We start from the raw sequence: 9,085 nt of genomic DNA on the forward strand, positions 1-9,085 counted from the left end.
ATCGTTGCAAAAACCTTAACAACTGACCACCACCAAACTAGCATCTAAAAGCGATCTCCTGCGATGAAGTGACCGGCCTACCATAACCAGATTTAAGCAGCGAAAAGATCAACTGAACCGATTTTAGATCCGGCTACTTTGCGAGTGTTCATACCTGCGCATGTATAGCTCCCGAACTTTTGCGAAATTTTAAGCACTTCCCGTTTCGTAAGCACACAGGAGTCACAAGTCTTGTACCCGCTTTCCAGTGTTTATAATCTCGATTCCAAGCTGTCACTGATTGCGAGAGTTAAAGGTGACACTTCACGCGAGAAACGTCTAGCAGCGTTTTTCATCCCAATTTGTAAAACAATACTCTTTGAGCCGAAAGCTATTCTAAACAGATATTTTACTGCAACGAACGACTAGGTGGCCCTGTTGTCATTATTTTGTCCAACAATACTGGGAAAACAGCATTGCGCGGGAAAGTTTGTGTTCAGAACATGTGGGGACTCTGGAACTACAGTCGACTCCCGATAACTCGAACCCTCGCTAACTCGAACCTCGCGCTAACTCGAACCAATTTTCCTTTCCCTTCCGGTCATTTTCTATATAATTTTACCCTCGATAACTCGAACTCCCGAAAACTCGAACCTTTTTCAATTTCCCTTGAAGGTTCGAGTTATCGGGAGTCGACTGTACACTGATTTAGGTCGCTATAATCTCCCGGCCAAAAATTAACTGCATTCAGTATCGAAACGCACTTACTAGTCAGCGCCCTTTACAGCAAGGCTTCATCACCTACATTGATATTAAATCAAATGAATGTTACATTTCAACTACGCCATCATGTGGCAGAATTTTCTGTTCTTGGGCTATTATTTACCGTTAAATTTTTTGTCTCAAATTTCCCGCCAATTTTTTACTGTAAAATCTGTTGTTGTCTTTCTTCTCTCTATCGCAGGATTCGATCGAAATGCACTCGTCTCTTCTTAGCAAGGTATCACCTCTTAAATGAATAATTTGGACAACAATATGATAATCACGATTGATCCCTTTGCGCAAGAAATTCTGCCAAGTGTAGCCAGACCAGTGGGGAGCTTCTAATGATGAAACAAAACATTTGTACATTTTGGTCACCATTTCACCCAACTTTCTGAGTCAAAAAGCCTTTTCGATCAGACATGTTAGCGAAATGAACAACTAGGTGGCCCTGGTTTTATTTTTCTCATAAATTCCCTGCCCTTTTCTATCGCTGAAGCGTTCATGCATTATCCGCAGACATCACGCTTCATGCACTTAATATTATGGGGACCCTCGCAAACACATGTCAGAACTTCGACTGAATTTGTAAGTCGATTTTTCAACGAAACTAACCGCTAGGTAAATTCTGCACTAAAAGATTATTCTTAAATAACGATCAGTTTTCTGAAAAGGTTGGATAGTAGGTTGATTTTGTCACATAAATTCATCATGACCGGATGATATCAACAATCAGTTACACAGCGCGACAAAAACTGTTACCGGTAAGTCCTTGATGTGGGGACCATCTAGTAACAAGTAGGCCCCAAAAAAATTACTTGCATTCGATCGAAATGCACTTACAAGACATTTATATTTTAAAATCACATCATTTACATTTGTTGCATGGTATCGTGAGCAAAATATGTTACTGTCGAACTGAGTTATCGCAGTCTATACGATCGAAATGCACTCGTTGTCACTCGTTCCTTTTAGCAAAGCTTCATCTCTTAAAGCTAACCTATAAACCAGATTTCAGCAGGGAGAAAAACAAACATTTCAGATCCGGCTACTTTGCGAATGTTCATACCTACGCAAGTACAGCTCCCGAACTTTTGCGAAATTTTAAACACTTCGCATTTCGTAAGCACACAGGGGTCAAAAGGGGGTCACAAGTCTTGTACCCGCTTTCCGGTGTTTTTAATTTCGATCCCAAGCTATCACTGATGGCGAGAGTTGAAGGTGACACTTCACGCGAGAAAAGTCTAGCAGCGTTTTTCATCCCAATTTGTAAAACAATACTCTTTGAGCCGAAAGCTATTCTAAACAGATATTTTACTGCAACGAACGACTAGGTGGCCCTGTTGTCATTATTTTGTCCAACAATACTGGAAAACAGCATTGCGCGGGAAAGTTTGTGTTCAGAACATGTGGGGACTCTGGAACTACACTGAATTAGGTCGCTATAATCTCCCGGCCAAAAATTAACTGCATTCAGTATCGAAACGCACTTACTAGTCAGCGCCCTTTACAGCAAGGCTTCATCACCTACATTGATATTAAATCACATGAATGTTACATTTCAACTACGCCATCATGTGGCAGAATTTTCTGTTCTTGGGCCATTATTTACCGTTAACTTTTTTGTGTCAAATTTCCCGCCAATTTTTTTTACTGTAAAATCTGTTGTTGTCTTTCTTCTCGCTATCGCAGGATTCGATCGAAATGCACTCGTCTCTTCTTTGCAAGGTATCACCTCTTAAATGAATAATTTGGCCAACATTGTGATAATCACGACTGATCCCTTTACGCAAGAAATTCTGCCAAGTGTAGCCAGACCATTGGGGAGTACGATGGTAATGGGCTCCTGACAAAACATTTGTACATTTTGGTCACCATTTCACCCAACTTTCTGAGTCAAAAAGCCTTTGTGATCAGATATGTTACCGAAATAAACAACTAGGTGGCCCTGGTTTTATTTTTCTCATAAATTCCCAGATTTTTTCTATCGCTGAAGGGTTCATGCATTATACGCAGACATCACGCTTCATTGCACTAAATATTATGGGGACCATCCCGAACACATGTCAGAGCTTCGACTGAATTTGTAAGTCGATTTTTTACCGAAACTAACCGCTAGGTAAATTCTGCACTAAAAAAATTCTTAAATAACGATCAACTTTTTGAAAAGGTTGGATAGTTAGTTCACTTTGTCATATAAATTCATCATGATGATAATAATAACAATCCGTTACACAGCGCGACAGAAAATGTTACCGGTATGTCCAGACCATGTGGGGACCATCTAGTAACAAGTAGGCCCCAAACAAATTACCTACATTCGATCAAAACGCACTTACTAGACATTCATATTTTAAAATTACATCATTTACATTTGTTACGTGATATCGTGAGCAAAATTTGTTACTGTCGAAGTTATCGCAGTCTATCTGTTACAGGATTCGATTGAAATGGACTCGTCCCTTATAGCAATGCTTCATCTATTAAAGCTATTATTTGGTCAGACTTTGTGCTAATCGCAATTGCTACATTTGCCCTAGAAATTTTGCAGAGTGTAGCCAGACCACTAGTGAAACAGAACAGCTGCACATTTTGGTCACCATGCATTTCAATTGATTTTCCGAGTCGAAAAAGGCTTTTCGATCAGATACTTTACAGAAACGAGCAATTAGGTGGTTCTGGTTTTATTATCATTTTTTTTGAAAGATAAATTTCCTTCAGTTTTCTGTCGGCGACTTGTTCATTGTGACATTGTGTTATACGCACTGGTGGATGTCGAGAAAAAACTAATCCGGTTTTTCGTCACAGTTTTATCCGAATTTCTGAGTCAAATTGTTCGCCTAAACTAATGACTAGGTAAATTATGAACACCTCACCTATAACATAGCGATCTGTTTTCATTAAAGGCTCCTTAGTTTCGCTTCACAGCATAAATTCACCATAATACTCACAGCAATCAGTTAATTACACTGCGTAAAGGTTTTGTGTTCAGACCCTTGTGGGGACCCTATTTAACAGTAGGCTCTAAATCCCCCAAAACGTATTCAACAGGACAACGTAGCGCAGAGAATTAACAACTTAGGGTCCTTAGGAACATAACGATTTATAGCTTACCCGTATAGCCTAGCTAAGCGTTCCTCGTGAACTGCTCTGCTGTGTGGTACATGTAATGCGTCACCGAACCGACAACAAAAAAATTCTAGCCAAAATACTTGGCAGTAGAGATAATTCACTGTCACGAAGTAACATTTTGCACTTGGTTCAGATCTTATCTACATTATGGGGACTCGAATAAAGCATTATCTTAGTAAATCCATTGATAAATTCATTGCAATGTCTCAGATAAAAAAAAGTCCTTTCATCTTTCTTATCTTTGAACAAGTTTCAATCACCTTTGGTCCCCTTAATTTTCCATTGCTCCAGAATCGGAGAAGTGGGGACCGTACTATACAAACAAAAAAAATTCTCCTTTAATCTTTCTTATCTTTGAAAGTTCACCGGCTGGCGGTTGCGTTGGTCCTCTTAAGTCCGTGGCATGTTTTCACGACATTGGCTCACGGACACACAAGATAACATTAAAGTCAAACGGAACAAACTGAGCTGTCAGCCGAAAACAAACCGCCAGTGAACGTTGAGTCAACCTATTTAGCTAATGGAAGCATTTTCAGCCCTTTACCACCTTTTCCTTCACATGTGGCTGTTTTGGCTTGCATTGTTTTCCTTATCAGCAAAGCAAAATTAACCAATGGTTCACTCTTCCTTCTGAAAGTAATTAAGCTGCGAGAACAAGATGTCAACCTTGATCAAAATGACGTGAAAAGAAATTTTCGTTATTAACTCAGAAGAACACGACGGTTCGTTTCTCAGAATATCTTTTAGGACGTGTTTTACAGATAATACTAGACATTTCTTTGGCGAAACATAATTTATTGTTTAGAGTATGAAACTAGTATCAGTTATTCGAGACTATAAAACGGCGCTCGAGTTAAATTGACTTCGAGAATACGAATGCAGCAACAATATTGTTCTGCAGGGAATAAACGTTTGAGACTAACAAATCGTTTTAAAAACCTTTACAAGAACCACCATCAAACTAGCATCGAAAAGCGATCTCCTGCGATGAAGTGACCGGCCTAGTATCACCAGATTTAAGCAGGGAGAAAATCAAACATTTTAGATCCAGCTACTGTGCGAATGTTCATACCTGCACATGTACAGCTCCCAATTTTTTTTTTGCGAGGTTTTAAGCACTTCGCGTTTCGTAAGCACACAGGGGTAACAAGTCATGTACCCGCTTCCCGGTGTTTATAATCCGGATCCTAAGCTGACTCATGGCGAGAGTTTGAGGTGACACTTCAAGCGAGAAAAGTCTAGCAGCGCTTTTCATCACAATTTGTAAAACAAGACTTTTGGAGCCGAAAGCTATTCTAAACATATATTTTACTGCAACGAACGACTAGGGGGCTCTGTTGTCATTTGTCCAATAATAGAAAACAGCATTGCGCGAGACAATTTGCGTTTAGAACATGTGGGGACTCTGGAACTACACTGAATTAGGTCACTGTATCTCCCGGCCAAAAATTACCTGCGTTCAGTATCGAAACGCACTTACTAGTTAGCGCCCTTTACAGCAAGGCTTCATCACCTACACTGATATTAAATCACATGAATGTTACATTTTAATTACGCCATCGTGTGGCAGAATTTTGTGTTCTTGGGCCATTATTTACCGTTAACTTTTTTGTGTCAAATTTCCCGCCAATTTTTTTTACTGTAAAATCTGTTGTTGTCTTTCTTCTCTCTATCGCAGGATTCGATCGAAATGCACTCGTCTCTTCTTTGCAAGGTATCACCTCTTAAATGAATAATTTGGCCAACATTGTGATAATCACGATTGATCCCTTTGCGCAAGAAATTCTGACTAGTGTAGCCAGACCAGTGGGGAGCTTACGAATGATAAAACAAAATATTTGTACATTTTGGTCACCATTTCACCCAACTTTCTGAGTCAAAAAGCCTTTGTGATCAGATATGTTAGCGAAATGAACAACTAGGTGGCCCTGGTTTTATTTGTCTCATAAATTCCCTACCCTTTTCTATCGCTGAAGCGTTCATGCTTTATACGCAGATATCACGCTTCATGCACTAAATATTATAGGGTCCCTCGCGAACACATAATAATAATAATAATAATAATAATAATAATAATAAGAAGAAGAAGAAGAAGAAGAAGAAGAAGAAGAAGAAGAAGAATCGTTATTGTGCTCTATTGTGCTTACAGATGTCTGAACTTCGACTTAGCTCTTTTTCACCTTACCTCAGTCCTATATGTAGAGTCTTCTTTTTTATTTGCCATGTTCCTGACTCCCACCCTCTTTTTCGATTACTCCTGCTCGCATTTTGTACTTTTTATCTGGCTGCCCACATTTGTGCGACTCCCGCTACCCGCCCTTAGGGCTCTCGCCTGATTACATGTATAAAGGACACCAAAAGGAGTAAGTTAAGTCGACATTCAAATGAATCAGGTTTCCCTCAAAGCATACTATAAATGCAATAACACAGGGAAGAAGGAATACAAAAGGATTCTTAGAGAAGCTGTTCGATGGTTTTACTTAATATGTTTGTGTTAACTTAAACAATCTTTTAACATTTTGAAATATGTTAATTAGCGAGGGCTTTGTACAGGAACAGAAAAGTTTCACTTTGTGCAAGTACTATTTTGGAAAAGAGGTCAAGAGAGAGTAGAGAAGAGTAAAGAAGAGAGAGTAGCAACTTCTGTCATATTTGTAGTAATAATCATTATCTGAACCACCTCGAGTTACGGAAACTGGTAGTAAGTTACTGGACTCAATTATTACCAACTTTGCGCTCTTTTTGTACAATCATTGTTTTATTTTTGCCAAAATTGGGGCTTCTCTTATAGAGAGGGATTGTTAAACGCACAGGTTTGGGATTTGTCGAATCAAAGGTCAAGGCATTAATAATCATACTTTTTTGTCTTTATTCGTTCTGATCAATGTAAACATCAATACCATCAACAGGATATGCCGGAGGGTATCCCTATCGAGGGTATCTCCTTATTAAATCAAAGCAATTCAACTCAAATCAAATGTTTGTTTTTGATGAGAGGGGAAAACCGGAGTACCCGGGGAAAAATCTAACCCGCAATCAGGCCATTGGCGATTGGTGGAAGGCGAGTGCTCTGACACTGCGCCAATCCTACTCTACAGAGTTGTGACTGGTAGAGATGCCTATAGACGACTGTAATGATGTTCACGCTGCTTACCGGGCCTTGTTTCAGCGATTCGCAAAACTGTTGATAAAAACATCTGTTAGAAGACTGTGACTATCCGTCCAAAGTACAAACCGTTAATGAATGGCGACGTTCGAAATGCGATTGCTAAAATTAACAAAGAGTTCGTTTGGGTCATCCAAGTCAATTGGATCATCCAACTCAGTTGGATCATCCAAGTCAATTGAGTCAGTTGTGTCCTTAAAGTCAGTTGGATCATCCAAGTCAATTGGATTATCCAAGTCAGTTGGATCATCCTTGTCAATTACGTCATCCAAGTCAATTGAGTCATTTGGGTCGTTAAGGCCTTTTTAGTCCTTGTGACCTTTGCCTTTGACCATTGACCTTGAAACTTGGTGACCATGTAGTCCTTGACGGTTTAACTTAGGTCAAGGGGGGAAGTGATCAGAAATCAAAAGCCAGGAGAGTCAAAAGTGACTTTTTTGCTGGGTCAGAATGCCTCTCAACAAATTTGAAGTTGGGAACATGTTCTTAGAGAGGATGATGAGAAAGAGAGCGCCAGATTAGCACTTGTGACCTTTGCTTTTAACTTGTGACCTTGGAACTTGGTGACCGTATTGCCCTTGACGAGTGGACTTAGCTCAATAAGTAAAAAGGTCAAAGGTTAAAAGCAAAGGTCATGGAGCATATTTTTCTTCCTCCTGACCTTTGGTTTTGACCTTTCACCTTGTCGCTAAAGTATAGTAGGCTTCTTTATGCTTTTAACATCTCCTCCAATTTTCATGGTCATTGATTAAAACCCGAGCTCAGGAGAGTAAAAAGTAGTTTTTTTCTAGGAAAAGATACGATGCGTTTTTAGTCCCTGTGACCTTTGCTTTTGACTGTTGACCTTGAAACTTGGTGACCATATAGTCCTTCACGGTTGAACTTAGGTCAAGGAGGAAATCAGTCAAAGGTCAAAAGCCATGGACGTGGCTTTTATTTTTCTTTCCCCTGACCTTTGGTTTTGACATTTGACCTTGTTGCTAACGTATGTTACGCTTCTTCATGCTATTAATGTCTCATCCAATTTTCATGGTCATTGATTAAAATTCAAAACCAGGGCATCTTTTATATATGGGTAAGAATGCCTCTTCACAAATTTGAAGTTGGGAACATGTCCTTAGAGAGGATGATGAGAAAGAGAGCGCCAGATTAGCACTTGTGACCTTCGCTTTTAACTTGTGACCTTGAAACTTGGTGACCGTATTGCCCTTGACGAGTGGACTTAGCTCAGAAGGTGAAAAGGTTAAAGGTTAAAAGCAAAGGTCGTGGGGCATATTTTTCTTCCTCCTGACCTTTGGTTTTGACCTTTCACCTTGTCGCTAAGGTATGGTAGGCTTCTTTATGCTTTTAACATCTCCTCCAATTTTCATGGTCATTGATTAAAACCCGAGCTCAGGAGAGTAAAAAGTAGTTTTTTTCTAGGAAAAGATACGATGCGTTTTTAGTCCCTGTGACCTTTGCTTTTGACTGTTGACCTTGAAACTTGGTGACCATATAGTCCTTCACGGTTGAACTTAGGTCAAGGAGGAAATCAGTCAAAGGTCAAAAGCCATGGACGTGGCTTTTATTTTTCTTTCCCCTGACCTTTGGTTTTGACATTTGACCTTGTTGCTAACGTATGTTAGGCTTCTTTATGCTGTTAATGTCTCATCCAATTTTCATGGTCATTGATTAAAATTCAAAACCAGGAGAGTCAAAAGTGCCTTTTATATGGGTAAGAATGCCTCTTCACAAATTTGAAGTTAGGAACATGTCCTTAGAGAGGATGATGTGAAAGAGAGCGCCAGATTAGCACTTGTGACCTTGAAACTAGGTGACCGTATTGCCCTTGACGAGTGGACTTAACTCAGGAGGTAAAAAGGTCAAAGGTTAAAAGCAAAGGTCGTGGGGCATTTTTTTCTTCCTCCTGACCTTTGGTTTTGACCTTTCACCTTGTCGCTAAGGTATGGTAGGCTTCTTTATGCTGTTAACATCTCCTCCAATTTTCATGGTCATTGATTAAAACCCAAGCAGGAGAGTGAAAAGTAGTTTTTTTCTGGGTCAGAA

This window comes from Pavona decussata, unplaced genomic scaffold (genome assembly GCF_977016875.1).
Source record: "Pavona decussata unplaced genomic scaffold, jaPavDecu1.1 SCAFFOLD_154, whole genome shotgun sequence".
Lineage (NCBI taxonomy): Eukaryota > Metazoa > Cnidaria > Anthozoa > Scleractinia > Agariciidae > Pavona > Pavona decussata.